Genomic DNA, 23,792 nt, shown 5'->3' with positions numbered 1-23,792 from the left:
TGGCAGAAAACACTCAGATCAAAGTGCAACTTTGACAGTAAATGAAAATACATTTAAAGAATGACATATTGAACTACTAGGGTATCAATGCTTAGGTGTGTGTGTGAGGGGGAGGGTAGTGGGGGGGGGGATAAAGATTTGTTGATTCTGATAAAAAAAAAAGTTGATATTTATCAGTCAAGTACAGGGCCACATACAGAAAACATATTTTCAAACCACCTATACACCTAAATATTAATGCATCAGCCCCTATTTCAGTAAACACACAAACAGCAGATAATGTTGGGGTGTTGAACCCCGAACCCCCATATCCAACCCCCTGAAGTATGACGCAACACTGCACTTCTAAGAAAGTGTATAGACGGGGGTCGGGTGGTTTCAAAATGAATTGTCCATTTTTTCCTGAGGCCAGGCCATTGGAATGGTTCAGTTTGATTGTGCGTTGCGTTTTGGAGGAAGATCGTATACATGTGGTCAGTAGCCTAGCAGTTCACCAGTGACCCGGCCTCCCTCTCACATTACGTCCTATATATAACATCCCCCCTCCTCGGCCTCCTCCCACCCACCCTCCCTCCCTCCCTTCCTCTCTCTATCTCTCTCTCTCTCTCCCAACTTCCCTGGAACCACCTTCTCCCTGGAACCACTCTGGCCTCAGCCGTCTCTCTTCTCCTCCGTCTCTCCTCTCCTCCGTCTTTCCTCTCCGTCTACCATCTCAGCATAGTCAGTGTTGACCAGCGCTGCGCCTGGCAACAAGCTGCATGCTCAGGATTACAGGAGGCCTTACCTTTCAACACTGTGAGCTCTGCCTTCCTGCTTCGATCTCTCTCCCTGGGAACTAACGCGGCACACGGAGGTGCGAGGTGAGAGAGCCGTGGAGGAGAACCCTGATTTGAGGCGCCGTGTCCGCACACCTCCCTCAACTGGCTTCAGTCCTCTCTACTCTCTCTCTGTCTTGTGGTCTCTATTAGTGTCTGGTTGTTCCTGGAGGTTTTGGTGGTTGTGTGTGTGGTGGAGAGTTCGGAGGGGAGTTCGTCTCACGGGTGGATCTCGTGGAGCACCGTGATGGATCACTCCCTGTTTGGGTGCCTCCGTAGTCCCCACGCCCCGGCCCAGGGCCTGCACCCCCACCCTGCCTTTACCCAGTCCCCGCTGGTGCTGCACGGACGCTCCGACCACATCACCTACTCCAACCTGCCCGACTCCTCGCCCCCCTGTGGGGGGTACCCTGGACCTGGGGGGGAGGAGGCGTACGGAGGGCAGCAACACCACCATCGTGGAGGACTCCTCCATCAGCATCAACAGCACCCCCACCACTCACAGCACCAGGCCCACCAGACCCCTGGCATGTCCCCCAGATTCCCTCACCCAACACCAGGCATGGCCTCTGCCTGCCTCCTCCGGACAGGCAAGTCTCCGAACTGTGTGGTGGAGGGACCGTGAATCTGTGTGGATTCCAGACTAACCATGGTCTAGGAGGTAGTAGTGACCCTACAGGTGTGTCGTGTGTTCCTGGGGACGTTGGACGACAGACGATGTCCCCGGACGAGACGGAACAGAGACGGAACAGTAAAGGAAAAGATGACTTGCACAGCTCAGGTAAGATGAGGACAATGAGGACATTATTCTCTCCTCTTCTCTTAGCTTTGACTTCAGTGTCACGCTCTGACCTTAGTTATTTATGTTTTATGTATTATTTTGGTCAGGTCAGGGTGTGACGAGGATGGGTATGTGTGTTTTTGTCCTGTCTAGGGTTTTTGTATATCTATGTGTTTTTTGTATGTCTAGGTAATGTAGGTCTATGGTGGCCTGAATTGGTTCCCAATCAGAGGCAGCTGTTTATCGTTGTCTCTGATTGGGGATCCTATTTAGGTTGCCATTTTCCATTTTGGTTTTGTGGGTTATATTCTATGTTTAGTTGCCTGTTCTGCACAAGCGTCACGGTTCGTTTTGTTGTTTTGTTTAGTTCTGTTCAGTGTTCTCTCTTTATTAAAGAGTTATGTTGGCTTACCACGCTGCGCCTTGGTCTCCTCTTTATGACCACCGCGACATTCAGTCTCAAGGTTTTGGTAGTTTCTTTCAAAACTCACTGAGGAGTTTTCATCACATAGCGAGGGAGTATAATGATTTGAAGTGTTTGGTTTGTCTATTCTCATATCTCTGTGTCAGCAGACAGTTCCACAGATGTTGAAACAGCAGAGAACAGTGTGTGATACAGTAATAAAACGTCTATTTGTTGCATTCTTGTTAATTGGCTAATGTTTCCATGATCACTGAACGCGCTGCAGTTTTATGTGTCAGTGATCCTACATTGGAGAACCTCGTGAGAAGTTAAGATTCCGGCGCATACCTTTTAGTTTGAAAGTAAGTTCTTAGTTTTAACCTCACTTACTAGTAGGCTTGTTTGAGCGTTTGGGCCTTGTTGTTACAGTAGTTGTCCGGATAATACTGATGGCCATATGCCAATACTTTTGTGGTATAAATATTCAACTTCAAGGTTATTTGAAATAGACTTAGTTCTGATGATTAAAACTGATGTCTTATTCAATTACCGACTGCTTGATGCTCATAGTTTAATGTTAAATATAATTTTGTTTTCTTAATTAATGTCTAATTGCAAATGTAATTTATTAATTTCAATTACCAGCTACTGCACAAAGGATATCTGTAATTTAACACTTAACTGTACTAACATACCGGGAAGACATTTCACTATAAGACCTTATGTTATAGCTTCTTTAAATATCTTATATTATCTTGATACATTGATTGTCTTATATTAGCTTATCTCAACTGTTTTCCAAACTGTATTGACATTCATTCATCTCCGGAATAAGTGTTTACAAATTAACGAGGTAGAATTAGGCTTGGAACTTGATTTGCTAATTCATATTTAAAATAAATGCAGGCAACGCTTCTTAGAAACAACATCTTATTGTGTGAAACCCTAGGCAGCAAGGCCGTAAACATCAAATATGATATTGTACTTCATTTCACCCAAGTGCAATTAATGCAATTAATTCTCATACCATCATTTTGTTTCCTTTTCAGTAGAACAACATATATTAAATTAATGAATCTATTAAGGAAATATTTTTGGGAAGCAAAATGATCAAAATTCAATTAAACCATTGGACTAAAAAAAGGTTAAATTATCTTTATAAATTCTAGGGACAATCTTATATAAAGACATGAGCTAGTGAGATACATTACTGATTTGCAGTCATCTTCTGTTATGTGAAGCATTAGATCCATTGCCTTTCCATTTGTCTCAACAACAGATTGATACTCTCTCAGCGGTACTGTAGAGTTTTTCCTAGCCACCGTGCTTTTACACCTGCATTGCTTGCTGTTTGGGGTTTTAGGCTGCGTTTCTGTACAGCACTTTGAGATATCAGCTGATGTACGAAGGGCTATATAAATACATTTGATTTGATTTGATTACTGTAATCAGGGTGATGATTTACCTCTGCCGTTTGCAATATATACATAGATGGATTGACTCACTTTTACCTCAATCTACCATTCTAATTAGACTATTAAACTGGTTCTCCTTTAATGTTCTCCAATCTCAACAGCCCTCAAACCAATGTTATGGGTTATAGCCTGGGACAGCCAAGTTTTTCTTTGTCTCTCCCTTCAGGCTCCCAGGGATAATCAACAGTGACATTTTCCTCCAGGGGATTAATGTCCTACCGGTGTTATTTCTGTGAAGCCACCTTTTAAACTGTTAGAACGGCCACACCTGGGCTTTTTGATAGGTTTAAACCTACATAGTATTTATGGCTGTAGAATGTATGTACCTATAGCATTAGCCGCAACAGCTGTGCGCAAAAGCAGGCTTATAATGGTAGTGGAGAATTCATCCATACTACTTTTGGATACCACTGCAATATGGATGATAGAATGGAACGGAATGGAACGGAATGGAATGCAACGGAACGGAATGGAATGGAATATAACTTTATTGCCCATTAGAGACAGAAATTCTCATTTTTGTGCTGTGAAGAGTTACATAATAAAAAAAGGTTTATGTTAGGTCCCATTTCCACATTTGTTAAACAGCTATTTTGAGATGAGCACAGTCAGTGGCACGTGTGAGTGTGTACATAAGTCGGTGATATAATTTTACACCCTGGCCACTGAACGACTGTGTTGCCTTTGAGAACGCTGAGGGTGTAAGGGACAAACTGATCTGGACCCCGGGTGGAGTCTCAAAATGGCCAATGGCTAAATGCGTTGGACTCGTCATTCAGGGCACAGCACTAGACCTAATATGGCTGTATATGGCTGTAGCCCTCATTATTATCGACAGACACCATAGTAATGCAAGCTCTATCCATTTAGAGACTAGACACATCAGGTCCTTAATAAGTTACTAGCACAGTGGCTGTACTTCCTGGTGGCTACATGTATGCAAACACAAAGGCTGATTCAGGACATCAGCGTAGGGTCACGACAAGAGGACTGCTCTCCGTATCCAGAAGCCATTTCACTGACACCTGCTTTCAGTGGCGTCGTGCAACAACACATTTTATTGGGGCACTGATAGGATGGGCACATTTTATTGGGGCACTGATAGGATGGGCACATTTGATTTGCATTTATCTGTGTTATTCTCCCAGCAAGCACACGTGCAATTGTGTCCAGTAGTTAACTTTCCTCCTTCACTTCCCATCTCTCAGGTCAGTTTTACACCAGGGTGCAATTCTGATTGACAGGTAGTAGAAGTCTGAAGCATAACCCAGGAGCTGCCATGGACATTTGGAACACCTTTAACACAAATCACATTTCCTTATTTTCCCTGGCACATTACAAAAGGCAACATGGTCATTTTTTAAGTTTCTATTTCTGATGAGGCAATGGTATAACAATGATGTGGCAATAGTGAAATAATAGGTTAAATTCACCTTGGTAAATAACAAAGAATGCAAAACAAAGTTTAAAATGTATTGTAGATACATTTTGTGGGAATATTAAAGGAGTATTGCAATATATTGTACGGTATAAATCATTAAACAATTGTTTCAAATGAAATATAATCCCCAAACTGTGTGAAAGACAATTTGTTTGAAAACTTATTTCCAGAAACTTCTTTGTCCCATATTCTGTTTTTACAAATGGAGGTGCCATGAATAGAGGGTACAAGCTGTGCTGTGACTGTGTGATGTGGCAGAGAAAGACTCTTTTCTGACACTATTTGGTTTGTCAACATATCCAACACATCCAACATTTACAGTTGAACTAAAAAATGTCAGCTGGTTTTGTGTGGCGCGGACTAAAGAACAGCGCGTAAATTACAACTCCATGCATTTGACGCCCTGAAGTGTGATGTTTAGAGAAATCCATTGATGTTTGCCCAATTTTAAGCCACATCTATAAGGGAAAATATATTTGAAAGGATTTCATTAATGGACCGTTTTCAGAATCCAATTGAGCAATCTGGATTATATACAGGCAATTGGATCAAAAGGAATTACAATCTGGATTAAATACAGGCAATTGGATCAAAAGGAATTACAATCTGGATTAAATACAGGCAATTGGATCAAAAGGAATTACAATCTGGATTAAATACAGGCAATTGGATCAAAAAGAATTACAATCTGGATTAAATACAGGCAATTGGATCAAAAGGAATTACAATCTGGAAAGTCTTTCTCAAGTCTACTTAACGTCAATCAAATATACAACAAATCACACACAACACTCTCTTCCCTGTCATCGTCTGAATTGCTTTAGCCATGTAGAGTGGGCTTTCAGACCATGCTCCATTTTATGTCTAGGCCCATGGTTGGTGCTCAGCTGATCTGTGTATCTATTGGTCTATTGTTCAGCCTACTAGGTGATAGCTGGGAGGTCCACACCCTACTGACCCACATTACCACACCACATTATCACGCTACTTACACACCCCACATAGCAGAGGCAGCATGAACCTAATTTTTATGGGGTCAGTTCATTGGCAATTTCTCGCATGGAATAGCCTTCATTTCTCAGAACAAGAATAGACACGAGTTTCAGAAGAAAGTTCTTAATTTCTGACCATTTTGAGCCTGTAATTGAACCCATAAATGCTGATGCTCCAGATACTCAACTATTCTAAAGAAGTTTTATTGCTTATTTAATCAGCACAACAGTTTTCAGCTGTGCTAACATAATTGCAAAAGGGTTTTCTAATGATCAATTAGCCTTTTAAAATTATAAACTTGGATTAGCTAACACAACGTGCCATTGGAACACAGGAGTGATGGTTGCTGATAATGGGCCTCTGTACTCCTATGTAGATATTCCATAAAAAATCAGCCGTTTCCAGCAACAATAGTCATTTACAACATTAACAATGTCTACACTGTATTTCTGATCAATTTGATGTTATTTTAATAAATGGGCTTTTCTTTCAAAAACAAGGAAATGTACAAGTGACCCCAAACTTTTGAACGGTAGTGTACATTACCGCTTCACATGACCCCACCCCTGATGGACCTCAGCTTCATCTACCCTCAGATCCACCAGAGATGAGCTCTTGGAATCACTTTTGTCTTTCAACAATAGAGCTACAGTCTTGAGTTGGCTAGCATCAAACATTACCTATCCTTTTGGATAAAACGTCTATTTCAAACAAGTGCTAAAGTACTGGAGAGAGGCTGAGACAATTTCACCAGCTTTCCAGTTAAACAAATGATTGTTATAAGACATATTCTCTGTGTCGCCTAGGTTTCAAAGAAATGAGGCTTTGGCAAATTGATCTGTGAAATGTTCACATACAGTAAGAATGTGTTACAACTTAATGGTATTTGAGAGATATCAGTCTGTTTCTTTCTATTTTTTTTCTATTTTTTTTTAACCTTTATTTAACCAGGCAAGTCAGTTAAGAACAAATTCTTATTTTCAATGACGGCCTAGGAACAGTGGGTTAACTGCCTGTTCAGGGGCAGAACGACAGATTTGTACCTTGTCAGCTCGGGGATTTGAACTTGCAACCTTCCGGTTCAACGCTCTAACCACTAGGCTACCCTGCCGCCCCTATGCTCTAAGGAGCGAGCAAAGATGAGTGAGTCTGTTTCGGAGAAAGAGCATATTTGGAGGTTGCCTGAGTGAGCTTGGCTCTGGGACAGTACTCCCTGCATGGCTCTTCTCATGCAGCCCCTCGCCCAGGAAGACACTATAGTGTGCATGACCAATATCCCCATAATAAAAGGTGATTGGCACTGATAATGGTTTAGCTCTTGGTTTGTGTTTCAGCAGTTTATCCCACAATCCTTTCCTTTTTCACACCCCTTTTGTTCTCCTTTCTTTTTTGGCGACTCAACTGTGTCTGGAAAAAGTTCTGTTTTTCATTTCAGATTCCCAGGACGGGAGCTATAAGTCTGACGTGAACAGCAAGCCCAGGAAGGAGAGGACAGCGTTCACCAAGGAACAGATCCGGGAACTGGAGTCAGAGTTTGCGCACCACAACTACCTGACGAGACTTAGGCGATATGAGATAGCAGTCAACCTCGACCTCACAGAAAGACAAGTATGTTACCTGCATATGAAAAAATGCAATACAAGTTGCATGTGAAAAGTGAAAAAAAATGTAAATGTGAAAAAGTAAGACCTGTTGTCTTGCTAAAAAAACAAGTTAATAGCAAAACACGATGCAGTTTATTTCTCCCTTTGATGATCAAATAAATCAGAAAAATGTGTGAACAAAATAACTAAAGGAATCGCAGTTACATGATTAATACTGTAATTACGCTAATAACTCAGACACTTGTATTCAAAGAGTCACAGTGAAGTGAACACTGAAAATGGCAGCTAACGACAGTTGATATGGATTCTATTAAAAACCTCGGAATGAAAAACCCTGTATGTTTTTGACACTAGCAAGCGCTTGGACATGTCATGCTAACGCACTGAATGTAATCACTTCCAAACCAAACCACAGAGGCTCTTTGATGTACAGTATCTGTGCAGTGTGTGTGCGTGCGTGCGTGCGCGTGCGTGTGTGCGTGCATGTGCGTGCATGCGTGTGTGTGTGCATGCATGTGTGTGTGTGTGTTGCCAGCACTGCTGGTCTGGCTGTCTGTGGGTGTGCAGGGACAGTCTGATGGCATGTGTCAGAGACCAGATGTTTCTCTAATTCCCTTCCAACACATTTACATTTACATTTACATTTAAGTCATTTAGCAGACGCTCTTATCCAGAGCGACTTACAAATTGGTGCGTTCACCTTAAGACATCCAGTGGAACAGCCACTTTACAATAGTGCATCTAAATCTTTTAAGGGGGGTGAGAAGGATTACTTTATCCTATCCTAGGTATTCCTGAAAGAGGTGGGGTTTCAGGTGTCTCCGGAAGGTGGTGATTGACTCCGCTGTCCTGGCGTCGTGAGGGAGTTTGTTCCACCATTGGGGGGCCAGAGCAGCGAACAGTTTTGACTGGGCTGCGCGGGAACTGTACTTCCTCAGTGGTAGGGAGGCGAGCAGGCCAGAGGTGGATGAACGCAGTGCCCTTGTTTGGGTGTAGGGCCTGATCAGAGCCTGGAGGTACTGAGGTGCCGTTCCCCTCACAGCTCCGTAGGCAAGCACCATGGTCTTGTAGCGGATGCGAGCTTCAACTGGAAGCCAGTGGAGAGAGCGGAGGAGCGGGGTGACGTGAGAGAACTTGGGAAGGTTGAACACCAGACGGGCAGCGGCGTTCTGGATGAGTTGTAGGGGTTTAATGGCACAGGCAGGGAGCCCAGCCAACAGCGAGTTGCAGTAATCCAGACGGGAGATGACAAGTGCCTGGATTAGGACCTGCGCTGCTTCCTGTGTGAGGCAGGGTCGTACTCTGCGGATGTTGTAGAGCATGAACCTACAAGAACGGGCCAATAGGAACACCAATAGGAAATACACTGGACATTAAGGGACAGATTTCCACACACTACGCTCAATGGAGAACATCCATTCAAGGTGTTCTAGGAGTCTAGGAGAGTATAGGTTTAATCTCCCCTTAATGTATGGCAGTGAAAAAGCTCCTTATTCTCTGCGATATTTTATATGAAAAGAGGTCAACTTTTAATTGAAAATCCTTTTTTGAAATGAATAATTTATGCCTAATCTGCCTGCATAAAACGGTTCAAAACGATGCGTTCAACTAAATGAACCTCCACACTCAGCACACCCACAAGGGCTGTTGGAACTCATCATCTGTTGTCTAAATCCAATCAGAGTGTATTGGCTGCAGCCAGGCCAGGCCAAGCCCAGGCAACCCAACCAGGAGTTGGCCCTTCCTACTAGGAGCCCTGTCCCTCACCATCCCTCCCCACTCCTTCTCATATTGACTGCCTCTCCTCTCTTCTCCTCTCTTCTCCACACAATCCCAATACAGGGCCCATAAATCTGGATGTGTGTGGGGGTTGATCCTGTGTGTAAGTGTGTGTGTGCGTGTGTGTGTGTGTGTGTGTGTGTGAGGGTTGACCCTGGATGTTAAACCCAGTCTAACATCCTTCTGGCTATTATCTTACAGTACAGCTTCTATCCCCCTAATCATGCAATTAACTACTGTATAGCTTTACTAACAACAATTGTACAAGTCGGGCCTCAGCCCAAGAGCCCCTCACACCCCTGGAGGTCTTGTCTCGCAACTGAACCTTGTGAATGGGTGTGTGTGGTTGTGTGTGTGTATGTGTGTAACAACCGTCTCAGGTAACGACTTACAAATGACTTATTGCACAATTAGGACTGCACCCAAGGGTGTATACTGTGGCAGAGGAGTGTGTGTGTGTGTGTGTGTGTGTGTGGTTGTGTGTAACAACAATTTAAAGAGGACTTTTATGAGGCGGTTGACGCTTATAAGCCTGTTTATTAGAAAATTAGCCACACATGCGTGTGTTTACTCTGTAAACTTAACTCCTATCTTGGGGCTGTGAGTGGCAGGCTACAATGCCTAAAATAAATCCTACAGAGGAGCATAGGGCTCCTGTGAGAAAGCAGGTCGCTCGGACGCTGGATAAGAGGGGGTCGGGGGATCAGGGGCTTGTTGGAGGGGGTTGCAGTTTGTGGGGCAGGGGAGGGCCAACAGGAAGGGGTAGGGTGGTGTAGGGGCATCAGGGGGTTGGGGGATGGATGACACAAGGGCAGTAGGTGACGTGATGGGGGAGGGGGGATGGGAGAAGGGGGGGGGGGCGGGGCTTCGCCCGGTCTCGATCCGATCGGGCCGTTTTAGGCAGCAGCTTTATCATCACAAAGAGGAGCCGCGAATACTGGAGGATCTGTGGAGTCAGGAACAAGATCCGAGGCAGGATCAGCACATACCTGGCCATGTCGAAATAAGACGCCTCAACAGTCGACACTAACCACGAAGTCCAACGTGGCTGCCAGTCGCCTGCTCAGTTCACTGTCACCCAGCGTTATACATGCTATAAACATCAGGGGCTTACTGCAGATATAGGATCTTCATTTGAGACAGTTTGCTACATTAGGAAAATAATCCTGCAGCAACAGGAATTGTGAATTATTATGTTGATTGTAATAAAAGGACATTTCTTGTAGGGATTGATGACAATTTTGTTACTGCAAATCAAGTCTGAAATGATAAACTGTAGCCTTTTAAAGCCTTTAAAACTTTGAATAAACTACTGATGTGTGGGAAAATTCTCAGCAACGAAAGAGTGAAACAAAAGATCTGTATCTCCGTACACTACCTACAACGTACACAAAGGGTTCAGTGTCATCAAGCGCTACCTACAACGTACACCCAGGGTTCAGTGTCATCAAGCGCTACCTACAACGTACACAAAGGGTTCAGTGTCATCAAGCGCTACCTACAACGTACACAAAGGGTTCAGTGTCATCAAGCGCTACCTACAACGTACACAAAGGGTTCAGTGTCATCAAGCGCTACCTACAACGTACACAAAGGGTTCAGTGTCATCAAGCGCTACCTACAACGTACACCCAGGGTTCAGTGTCATCAAGCGCTACCTACAACGTACACCCAGGGTTCAGTGTCATCAAGCGCTACCTACAACGTAAACAAAGGGTTCAGTGTCATCAAGCGCTACCTACAACGTACACAAAGGGTTCAGTGTCATCAAGCGCTACCTACAACGTACACCCAGGGTTCAGTGTCATCAAGCGCTACCTACAACGTACACAAAGGGTTCAGTGTCATCAAGCGCTACCTACAACGTACACAAAGGGTTCAGTGTCATCAGTGTCAGTGTCATCAAGCGCTACCTACAACGTACACAAAGGGTTCAGTGTCATCAAGCGCTACCTACAACGTACACAAGGGTTCAGTGTCATCAAGCGCTACCTACAACGTACAAAGGGTTCAGTGTCATCAAGCGCTACCTACAACGTACACAAAGGGTTCAGTGTCATCAAGCGCTACCTACAACGTACACAAAGGGTTCAGTGTCATCAAGCGCTACCTACAACGTACACCCAGGGTTCAGTGTCATCAACGTACACAAAGCGCTACATCAAGCGCTACAAACGTACACAAAGGGTTCAGTGTCATCAAGCGCTACCTACAACGTACACAAAAGGGTTCAGTGTCATCAAGCGCTACCTACAACGTACACCCAGGGTTCAGTGTCATCAAGCGCTACCTACAACGTACACCCAGGGTTCAGTGTCATCAAGCGCTACCTACAACGTAAACAAAGGGTTCAGTGTCATCAAGCGCTACCTACAACGTACAAAGGGTTCAGTGTCATCAAGCGCTACCTACAACGTACACCCAGGGTTCAGTGTCATCAAGCGCTACCTACAACGTACAAAAGGGTTCAGTGTCATCAAGCGCTACCTACAACGTACACAAAGGGTTCAGTGTCATCAAGCGCTACCTACAACGTACACCCAGGGTTCAGTGTCATCAAGCGCTACAACGTACACAAAGGGTTCAGTGTCATCAAGCGCTACCTACAACGTACACAAAGGGTTCAGTGTCATCAAGCGCTACCTACAACGTACACAAAGGGTTCAGTGTCATCAAGCGCTACCTACAACGTACACAAAGGGTTCAGTGTCATCAAGCGCTACCTACAACGTACACCCAGGGTTCAGTGTCATCAAGCGCTACCTACAACGTACACAAAGGGTTCAGTGTCATCAAGCGCTACCTACAACGTACACAAAGGGTTCAGTGTCATCAAGCGCTACCTACAACGTACACAAAGGGTTCAGTGTCATCAAGCGCTACCTACAACGTACACAAAGGGTTCAGTGTCATCAAGCGCTACCTACAACGTACACCCAGGGTTCAGTGTCATCAAGCGCTACCTACAACGTACACCCAGGGTTCAGTGTCATCAAGCGCTACCTACAACGTACACAAAGGGTTCAGTGTCATCAAGCGCTACCTACAACGTACACCCAGGGTTCAGTGTCATCAAGCGCTACCTACAACGTACACAAAGGGTTCAGTGTCATCAAGCGCTACCTACAACGTACACAAAGGGTTCAGTGTCATCAAGCGCTACCTACAACGTACACCCAGGGTTCAGTGTCATCAAGCGCTACCTACAACGTACACAAAGGGTTCAGTGTCATCAAGCGCTACCTACAACGTACACAAAGGGTTCAGTGTCATCAAGCGCTACCTACAACGTACACCCAGGGATCAGTGTCACCCTGTGAAACATGCATTGTACACAGTGAGGTCAAAATGACAGGGGATCCCAGACTCAATTGGTGTGCGACTGCGACTAATGATCAAATCAAATCAAATTGATTTATATAGCCCTTCGTACATCAGCTGATATCTCAAAGTGCTGTACAGAAACCCAGCCTAAAACCCCAAACAGCAAGCAATGCAGGTGTAGAAGCACAGTGGCTAGGAAAAACTCCCTAGAAAGGCCAAAACCTAGGAAGAAACCTAGAGAGGAACCAGGCTATGTGGGGTGGCAAGTCCTCTTCTGGCTGTGCCGGGTGGAGATTATAACAGAACATGGCCAAGATGTTCAAATGTTCATAAATGACCAGCATGGTCGAATAATAATAAGGCAGAACAGTTGAAACTGGAGCAGCAGCACAGTCAGGTGGAAGTTGAAACTGGAGCAGCAGCATGGCCAGGTGGACTGGGGACAGCAAGGAGTCATCATGTCAGGTAGTCCTGGGGCATGGTCCTAGGGCTCAGGTCAGTTGAAACTGGAACAGCAGCATGGCCAGGTGGACTGGGGACAGCAAGGAGTCATCATGTCAGGTAGTCCTGGGGCATGGTCCTAGGGCTCAGGTCCTCCGAGAGAGAGAAAGAAAGAGAGAAGGAGAGAATTAGAGAACGCACACTTAGATTCACACAGGACACCGAATAGGACAGGAGAAGTACTCCAGATATAACAAACTGACCCCAGCCCCCCGACACATAAACTACTGCAGCATAAATACTGGAGGCTGAGACAGGAGGGGTCAGGAGACACCGAGGACACCCCCGGACAGGGCCAAACAGGAAGGATATAACCCCACCCACTTTGCCAAAGCACAGCCCCCACACCACTAGAGGGATATCTTCAACCACCAACTTACCATCCTGAGACAAGGCTGAGTATAGCCCACAAAGATCTCCGCCACGGCACAACCCAAGGGGGGCGCCAACGATCTTGTAGATAATCATTTGGCTCTCGGCTGCCAGCTCCGGTAGATGAGGTGTCGCTTGGGGTTTACATAAGATCATGCATTGTGAAGAGGCAGGTGGGGGAGCTAGAGAGGGTGTGTGGGTGGGAGCTGGTGTGTCGGAAGAAGTGTGTGTGTGTGTGTATGTGCGTGAAATGAGAGGTGGGGGAGCTGGGTTGCACACTCCTGTGGTGTGTGTGTGTGTGTGCATGTGCATGCGTGTGTTTGTGTGTGTGTGTGTGTGTGTGTGTGTGTGTGCGTGTGTGTGTGTGTGTGTGTGTGTTTGTGTGTGCTCTGCTGCGCTGGCAGAGGTCTGTTTCACTGAGACCGTAAATCTCCCAGTCACATACACTGATAGAGGAGGGTTCACACCAACAGATTCAGGACATTGAGTTTCCCAACACACAGTGAGATGTTAGGGTTTTACTGAGGAGGGATGGGGGAAGAGGTGGGGGGACGCTAGGGATTTACTGAGGAGGGATGGAGGAAGAGGTGGGGGGACGCTAGGGTTTTACTGAGGAGGGATGGGGGAAGAGGTGGGGGGACGCTAGGGTTTTACAGACGGGTCTATTTGCCAAGAACTCAGTCTCCAGAACCCTACAACCAACGCACCCACAGTGGCATTGAGTTACCTCAGACCCTCACACTCCATATACACCCCATCTCCACTCTCTCACAACAAGGCCTTAAGACTACAGTTAAACTTTGTGCAATGAAAAGTTGTTGATGTTTTCTTCATGTTATTATTATTACTAACCTAAATATACTTTCTAAAACCTTGGCTAATATTGCCCTTGTTATTGAGAAGGGCTATGATCAACTCACTTTCCTGCAAACGATCCAAGTGTCAAACTCCAGTCCTTGAGAGCCACAGCATCTGCATGTTTTCCCTCCTCCCTAGGAGTGTCTAAATCAGACACCAAAGGAAAGAGCTGAAATGAGCAGTCACTGTGGTCCACCAGGTATCGAGTTGGACCCCCTTGTCATATAACTTCCACTAATTTCCCTGTAAACCAATTGGTCTCCTCTCCTCTCCTCCAGGTGAAGGTGTGGTTCCAGAACAGAAGGATGAAGTGGAAGCGTGTTAAAGGAGGTCAACAGGGGGCAGCAGCCCGGGAAAAAGAACTTGGGAAGAAGAAGGGAACACTGTTGCCGTCAGAGTACTGTGGCATGGTGGGAGGATTACACCACTCCTCCAGTTCCCCTGGTAATGAGGATAGTCACGACAGCGACCAGAGCTCAGAGCACGCTCAGTTATGACCCTGACCCGCCACATAGGTCACGCAGTGGTCAAAGGTAATTTTTGCAGCCATTTGGACAAACGTCTAAAATTGCAGTGAGTGGATGTGATCATGTTGCATTTGTAGGTACAGAATTACATACATAGGCCTACATACTCACTATGCTCTCATGAGTAGAAAGAAGACATGGGCTTATACTCTCTCAAGAAACAACAACGACGGGTGTTCTGACTAAAGGTGTTTGTTGATTGGCTAAGGAGTGGAGGAAGAAAGAGAAAGTAAAGGTAAGCAAGAAGAGGAAGGAATGGAACGAGGATGGAATGATCAACTGGATGTGTAAGATCAAATAAAAAAATACATGCTTGTGAGCAAAGCCTCAAGCTCCTGAGACTGTAAATGGGGAATATAACAGGATATTATTGTGAACATTCCACAAGTGCCTTGCATTGATAAAATGGCTTGGATTTTTGCACTGTCAAAGACTAAATTCTACTGTATTTTCTCGGTTTGGAATACAACAATCATGCAATGAGCTTTAAGTAAAAATGTGGAACTGAATTGAATAGTAGGCTATTACCGTGAGTCCTATTATTCTGATTTACTTACAACATAACTGAATGATGCATATTAGTCAACATCTCCTGACTGTTGATCCATTGGTTTTACATTGTTCTCCCACTAAGTCTTAAAAGTTTACCTTTGAGTGAAATATATATATATATATATATATATATATATATATATATATATATATATATATATATATATATATATATAGCATTTTATTACATATAAATCTGGGACATAATGGTTTCTTGAGTGAATAAAACTGATCAATCAAAAAATGTATTTGTCATTGTCAGGTTCTTGAACATTCTCACACCATTTTTATGTATATATAGCAGACATGTATAAGTAAAAATGAATGAATATTGGAAATAATGTAAGCATTTATTTGCCTTCTGTATGAGTGTGTATTCTAATTTGTGTTTTAGAGTGGCATTTTGGCCGTGGCAGAGCTGTAACCTCCTACGGTACACTACCAGCTGGTTTTGGCCGTGGCAGAGTCGTAGCCTCCTACAGCACAGGACCAGCTGGTTATCCAATAGCTCCGCAAGTTTGGATTTAACTGATTTGTGGCTTTCCAGCTCCCTCAGAATCACATACACAACATGGACAAAGTGGATTTGTGTTCAGTTGTGGTCAGACTCCATCAGACTTCAGAACCCTGCCTTCTCTCTCTCTCTGTTTTTTTGATTAGCCGACAGTCTGATTTAGCTGTTTGTATATGACATCGCCTGATTAAAGCAGAACACAGAGACACTCTTCAGGAAGTGAGTCAGAGCTGTTGGAGAATAAATGAGGATAAATGAGGAACGTATTCATGAGGCTTTATAGTGAAGCTTAGCCAAATGTCCAGCTGGAGATCCCAGAGACCTGTCTAAACAGTGTGATGAATTTCTTGAATTGAATTTCCTCCCAGTGTGGATTTGATGTGCCCATTGTGTAGACAGCTAACGCAATCTTCTCTAATTCCATTTCAATGATACTCCACTGTTCTGTATTACAGTGTGAAGGGAAGGTTTGGTAGACAGCCTGCTGTTGTGGAATACCTCTGGACTGTGTAATGTCTGATCTTGAAGGAACCTTCTACCTTGACCCCTTCGGGAGCACCATTCCTTCTGCAGGAAGGGTAATGTTGTCATTACAACCATCCATGCCAAGAACAACACACGTCAACTAAAGACTTTTCCACATTGAATCTGAGCATCTCCTTTGCTTTTCCAACTGAAAGGGATTTCGGATCATTCTCAGTATAGGGTAGGTGTTGATAGATGATGTCCACTGTAGTACGATACCCCAAACTGTAGTGAAGATTGTGATTTCTGTTTCTCTCTGGTAGGAGAATATGTTTCGATCCAGGCGTTGACTGACAGGATCCGTGTCTTGAATCTAGAATCGCTTTCCGGCGACACAATTTAAGCAGATACAGAAATATCAGTGTTTTCAAAGCGAGTTTGAACGTTTTCAACTGTTTCTCAGCGGCTGAGTTGCTTTGAGAATGACATTGACCATGGATATGCCTGGGTTTAATTTCTCACCGTTTCTACAGACAGTTTGGGACATGTCCAGACATGGTTCATCTGGGATACATAAAAAAAAGGCCATCTGTGAAAAATCTACAACTGCTGCACGTTTATTTAAATAATTAGGCATAACTCGCAGATCAGGTCACATCACATCCTTCATGGCTGGTTAGCATTCCAGGATGTTTAAGGCCAACGGTGTGTCTTCTTGACCTGGGTTTTCTATCATAATGATCTGAACCAAACAGCACTCTGACCAATAAATACTATAGGTCTACTTATTAAGGCTCAAACTGACACCATGAAGTTCTTCAGCATCACAAAATAAATCAGATATTGACAAAATGGCAAATGGTCAGTTACGTTACGGTTTAATACAATAATGATGGAATTTGTGTCATAACATAATAATAACCCACTTAAGTCTAATACCATACTGGAGTTATAGCTGTGACAGTGGAGAGAGCAGAATATGTGAGACTAAGGGATTGGACTTGTGCTCAGGAAATTGTTCCAAATCACAAGATTATTGCTGGATGAAATTCGATGACGAAATGCAGGAAACCATAAGCCCTCCAATAATCTGGCAGGGGACCATGAGTGACAGCTGTTTTAGGCATTTAGAGCCATTTATATTGGCATAAGAGCCACTTTCACAATAGCTGGTATGGAGAAATGGTTCTGTCTGGGCCAGGAACTGAAGGTAAGGGTGCTGATATGTCACTTCACACCATGAGTGATAAACGACTCAGTCACGCATATTAATACTGCAGCCAAAGTAGATGCTATCATAAACAATACAGACATCATAGAAAAGTATGTATATTATATGTAAATTATACTTTTAAAGATAATTAGCTAAAAATGACTTAGTTATCACAAACATGTTCATCTCTCATCAGAAAATAATTAGAAAGAAAAACAAACTTGGTCACAAAAAAAGAAAAGAAGTATAGCAGAAGGTCCTATTTAAACTTAAAGGCAATGTTCCCGCATTACTGGAGACCGCATTCACGGTAAACTGTCACATCCTGATCTGTTCCACCTGTCTTTGTGCTTGTCTCCACCCCCCTCCAGGTGTCACCCATCTTCCTCATTATCCCCAGTGTATTTATGCCTGTGTTCTCTGTTGCCAGTTTGTCTTGTCTTGTCAGGTCTTACCAGCGTGTTTTCCCGTCACCCTGCTTTCTCAACTCTGTTTCCTAGTTTCCCAGATTCTGACCCGTTTACGAACCTCTGCCTGTCCTGACCCCTAGCCTGCCTGCCTTTCTATACCTGCCTGACTCTGACCCGTTTACGAACCTCTGCCTGTCCTGACCCCTAGCCTGCCTGCCTTTCTATACCTGCCTGACTCTGACCCGTTTACGAACCTCTGCCTGTCCTGACCCCTAGCCTGCCTGCCTTTCTATACCTGCCTGACTCTGACCCGTTTACGAACCTCTGCCTGTCCTGACCCCTAGCCTGCCTGCCTTTCTATACCTGCCTGACTCTGACCCGTTTACGAACCTCTGCCTGTCCTGACCCCTAGCCTGCCTGCCTTTCTATACCTGCCTGACTCTGACCCGTTTACGAACCTCTGCCTGTCCTGACCCCTAGCCTTCCTGCTGTTCTCTGCCTTATTGACTCTGCCCTGGATTACGGACCTCTGCCTGTCCTGACCCCGAGCCTTCCTGCTGTTCTCTGCCTTATTGACTCTGTCCTGGATTACGGACCTCTGCCTACCTGTGTTTTGCCTGCCCCCTGTTTGGTCAATAAACTTCTGTTCTAGTTGTCTGCATCTGGGTCTTATATCCTGAGATCTGAAAGTAAACACTGCATATGTCGGCTCAATCGGAAATGACCTTTACATTTTAAGGCAAATCTTCCCCGATACTTTGATAATGCGGATTGAATAAATATCACTGAGTGGGGCTCCCAAGTGGCGGCTGTGATTGGGAGTCCCATAGGGCGGTGTACAAGTGGCCGGGGTAGGTCGTCATTGTACTGTAATTGTAGCCCTCTACAGTTGTAGCAAAATATAGGTTATTACAACTTACATAATGTGTACTATACTATAAATTATGTTACAGCCTGACTTCCTCTATTTAAGCATGTCATTGTTGTTTGAAATTAAATAAAGTTTTAATAAGTGGCCATAAACATTACAAATTAAAACTTGTTATATAAAGCAGGACTATAAAGGAAAGCATCTTAATTCCAAACTATGAAACAACATTTATTGGTGTGTGTGTGTGTGTGTGTGTGTGTGTGTGTGTGTGTGTGTGTGTGTGTGTGTGTGTGTGTGTGTGTGTGTGTGTGTGTGTGTGTGTGTGTGTGTGTGTGTGTATGTGTGTGTGTGTGTATGTGTGTGTATGTGTGTGTGTGTGTGTGTGTGTGTATTTTCGTTCTATCAAAAAAACACATTTTTCTTCAGGACAGAAATAAAAAGCTTTCTATACGTTACTGGACCTAACAATAGGAATATGATAATCTATTAAAGTTGACTGTGATCAAATGCTCAAAGGCATTTTTTGTTGTCTTTAAATGTGGTGAATCTGGACATTTTTCCCTTCACACACAGCACAGCAGCCATCCTTAGACTTTCCAGATCGTTCACTTTGAACACAACACAAACATCTGCTCAACAAATGCTGTCATTTTCTTTCCATGCAAGCCCTGAGCCCAGAACTTGACTTAATGTGAAACTGCATCAGTCTTAACATTTGGCAACTTCACGTAACGGCCAATTATTGAGGGTTTACTGACTTTGTCATAAAGCATAATGTTGTATTTTACTGAAAGAAAATGTTTGAATGTAAATTGTCCGGTGGTGATTTTTATGAAATCAACAGTCAACAGTGTAATGGCTTGGGGGTAGAAGCTGTTGAGGAGCCTGTTGGTCCTAGACTTGGCGCCATGCACTTATTGTACATTGTAGAATAATAGTGAAGACATCAAAACTATGAATCATGTGGTAGCCAAAAATATTTTATATTTGAGATTCTTCAAAGTAGCCACCCATTGCCTTGATGACAGCTTTGCACACTCCTTAAATTCTCTCAACCAGCATCACTTGGAATGCTTTTCCAACAGTCTTGAAGGAGTTCCCATATATGTTGAGCACTTGTTGGCTGCTTTTCCTTTCCTCTGCGGTCCAACTTTTTTAAACCTTTATTTAACTAGGCAAGTCAGTTAAGAACAAATTCTTATTTACAGTGACAGCCTAACCAGGCCAAACCCTAACGATGCTGGACCAATTGTGTGCCCCCCTGTGGGACACGCAATCACGGCAGGTTGTGATACAGCCTGGACTCGAATCAAGGTCTGTAGTGATGCCTCTAGCACTGAGATGCAGTGCCTTCGACCGCTGCGCCACTCGGGAGACCAAGTGTGGAGGCCAGGTCACCATCACTCGCCTTCTTGGTCAAATAGCCCTTACACAGCCTGGAGGTGTGTTGGGTCATTGTCCTGTTGAAAAACAAATGATAGTCCCACTAAGCGCAAACCAGATGGGATGGCGTATCGCTGAAGAATGCAGTGGTAGCCATGCTGGTTAAGTGTGCCTTGAATTCTAAATAAATCACTGATAGTGTCATCTGCAAAACACCCCCACAACATCACACCTCGTCCTCCATGCTTCACGGTGGGAACCACACATGGGCAGATAATCCGTTCACCTATTCTGCGTCTCACAAAGACACAGCAGTAAGAACCAAAAATTCTGAAATTTTGACCTATCAGACCAAAGGACAGATTTCCACCAGTCTAATGTCCATTGCTCGTGGTTCTTGGCCAAAGCAAGTCTTTTCTTATTATTGGTGTCGTTTAGTGGTTTCTTTGCAGCAATTCGACCTTGAAGGCCTGATTCACGCATTCTCTTCTGGGCAGTTGATGTTGAACTCTGTGAAGCATCAGTTTGGGCAGCAATTTTTGAGGCTGATAACTCTAATGAACTTATCCTCTGCAGCAGAGTTAACTCTGGGTCTTCCATTCATGTGGCAGTCCTCATGAGAGCCAGTTTCATCATAGCGCTTGATGATCTTTGTGACTGCGGCGAAGGGTGACTAGTTTGAAGAATCTCAAATTTAAAATACATTTGGATTTGCTTAACATGTTTTTGCCATGATTCCATATGTGTTATTTCATAGCTTTGATGTCTTCACTATTATTCTACCATGTAGAAAATAGTCAAAATAAAGAAAACTTTTGACGGGTATACTGTATGTATATTCTTTGCACACCTTCTCCATATTCATGGGTAGTCCATAAACGAGATTGGAAAATCAATATGAAACTCAATTTCTAAAGAGTGAAAAAGTCAAATGACTTCCAGAAGCTTCCATGGTTCTGCCACTGGTTTCAGACCAGGATTTGCAAGTGAGACATTAGAGCCTCCTGCCACACATAGTCTGGTCCCATGTGACTGAGATTTCCCCAGGGGCTGACAATGACAGACACACTTCCCAGTGCCCACACACACCACAACTCATCTTAGATGGCATTCCCAGGCCTTCTGCCGTAGTAAAAGTGTATTTGAGTGTCCTGAAAAGCACAAATACCTATTATTATATTGTGTATTAAAAATAAAATGTATGTGCTATTATTAATCTCTCATGTTCTATAATGTGTCTTCTTCAGAATGAATATTTGTGGCTGTGTGTGTTTCCTTCACCGAGGACTTGATACATCTTCCCAGACAGGGAGAATTTATTTTAACCCCCTATTTGACTCCAAGGCTTACAGCTGTGGCTACTGTGAACTTTCCAGCAAAGAATAAGTCACCATGCAATGAGAAACAGTAACATGGTCAGCTCCCTCAGTAGGCTAGGAGAAGGAAAGACTACTGGTTATGGAAGATATGGTTATAGAAAATCACTGTGAATGAAACTGAGAATGCATCTAAGAAATATTTCATTTAGGGAGGCTAGCTGTCTTTTTCCATAATGGTTGAGGTGGGCTGTGGACTCATATTGGTCATTAAGTTTGGAACAATAGTGCTGTTCTATAGCTTTTGCACAGTGGATGATTGTTTCAAGAATGCTTGAACATTCCAGTGACAGATAAAGTGTAGAACTACGAGTGTTTTGTATGCAGCTCTCGCAATAAAAACCTGTGTAAAAATATACACTTCTAAAAAGCTCTCAGAGTTTTCAATGAAGCTGAAAACATCTGCCCAAAGATGACTGATTACTGCAGAAAGGCCCGTCAGAACGTTCCTAACCCAGTTGGGCATTTCAGTGGTCAGGAGTGGACAGAAGTGTCTTCTACACTGTTACACAACATCAGAGTAACATTGAGACAACATTGCGTCCCATATGCAGATGTAGGATCTTGATCTTTGATCACCCTGTTGCAGGAGAACAGTGTATACGAGGTTTAAAAAGGTTTCTGAAGTTTGTCATTTTCACTTTGAAATTTTAGACTTGATTTTCCCTTATGAAAAATATATCAACTCCTACAAAAATGTCCATGAATTATAATCCACATCATAATTCACAATTCCATTCACTGCAGGATTATTGTCCTGCTGTAGCAAACTGGCTCAAATTAAGATCCTGCCTATGTAGACTGTACCATGTGCTCTCTCTCTCCCTCCCTCCGTCTCCCTCTCCCTACCACTCTCTCCTTCCCTCTCTCTCCCTCCCTCCGTCTCCCTCTCCCTACCACTCTCTCCTTCCCTCTCTCCCTCCCTCCGTCTCCCTCTCCCTACCACTCTCTCCTTCCCTCTCTCTCCCTCCCTCCGTCTCCCTCTCCCTACCACTCTCTCCTTCCCTCTCTCTCTCCCTCCCTCCGTCTCCCTCTCCCTACCACTCTCTCCTTCCCTCTCTCTCTCCCTCCCTCCGTCTCCCTCTCCCTACCACTCTCTCCTTCCCTCTCTCTCTCCCTCCCTCCGTCTCCCTCTCCCTACCACTCTCTCCTTCCCTCTCTCTCTCCCTCCCTCCGTCTCCCTCTCCCTACCACTCTCTCCTTCCCTCTCTCTCTCCCTCCCTCCGTCTCCCTCTCCCTACCACTCTCTCCTTCCCTCTCTCTCTCCCTCCCTCCGTCTCCCTCTCCCTACCACTCTCTCCTTCCCTCTCTCTCTCCCTCCCTCCGTCTCCCTCTCCCTACCACTCTCTCCTTCCCCCTCTCTCTCCTCCCTCCCTTCCTGGGCTCTCTGCCAGAGATATGCACCTGCATTAGAGGCCTACCCTGTCCCCTGTCATATGAGGGACTCTGTCTAGTGAAAGTGTTTTTAATAACGAGTTTGTCTTCACTCACACATACAGCCGCTGGCTGCAACTCATGGAGACAGTTTCCCTTTTTACTCTATTGTTCTGAAGCTGGTTTGAACTGTTATGTACAGTACATATTGGTATCTTGCCCTATAATGGATGGGCCAGAGGTAGAACGTTTGAGTTCTGACAAATGAATCGTTGTGTCAATGTACAACTCCGGCAATCAATCACCACCTTCAAATGTCTTACATCAAAATGTAGTAGAACAAGGATTGGAATTTATGTTTGAAAGCTGATTTTCTGGGTGATCAAAAGGACGAGTCAGATCTGTTGTCTGTTGTTGATCTCGACAGTTGTCACAGTTTGTTCTGTGATTTATATCACAGAATTGTTCAAAAGTCATTATTCCTTCCTGGGGTTGCATTCCGAGTGGTAAAGCATTGCTGCCGTATCCTGGTCCCAGATCTGTTGGTCCTGTCTTGTACAATTTGACGTGACAATGACCATAGGAGCAAGCAAGACAGCACCAACAGATCTGGGTCCAGGCTATTGCTATGGCATTTAGGCCAGTGTTATCCATAGTAATAGAAGTGGTAGTTTAGTTAATACCAAAAATGGTTTGCAGGCTGTTTTATTGTCTTTAAAATGGAATCAGACCCAGTTTGGAATGACATAAGAGTCATTGCC

At 44.2% G+C, this 23,792-nt stretch overlaps 1 pseudogene; it reads left to right on the top strand.

Annotated features, from left to right (window-relative positions):
* Positions 1 to 622: 622 nt before the first annotated feature.
* Positions 623 to 15,522, top strand: LOC115129043 (homeobox protein MOX-2-like; annotated as a pseudogene).
* The last annotated feature ends 8,270 nt before the right edge of the window (positions 15,523 to 23,792 follow it).

The sequence above is a fragment of the Oncorhynchus nerka genome, linkage group LG4 (genome assembly GCF_034236695.1).
Source record: "Oncorhynchus nerka isolate Pitt River linkage group LG4, Oner_Uvic_2.0, whole genome shotgun sequence".
Lineage (NCBI taxonomy): Eukaryota > Metazoa > Chordata > Actinopteri > Salmoniformes > Salmonidae > Oncorhynchus > Oncorhynchus nerka.
Note: the sequence above shows the minus strand (reverse complement) of the source record. Positions and strands in the feature narration are given on the sequence as shown.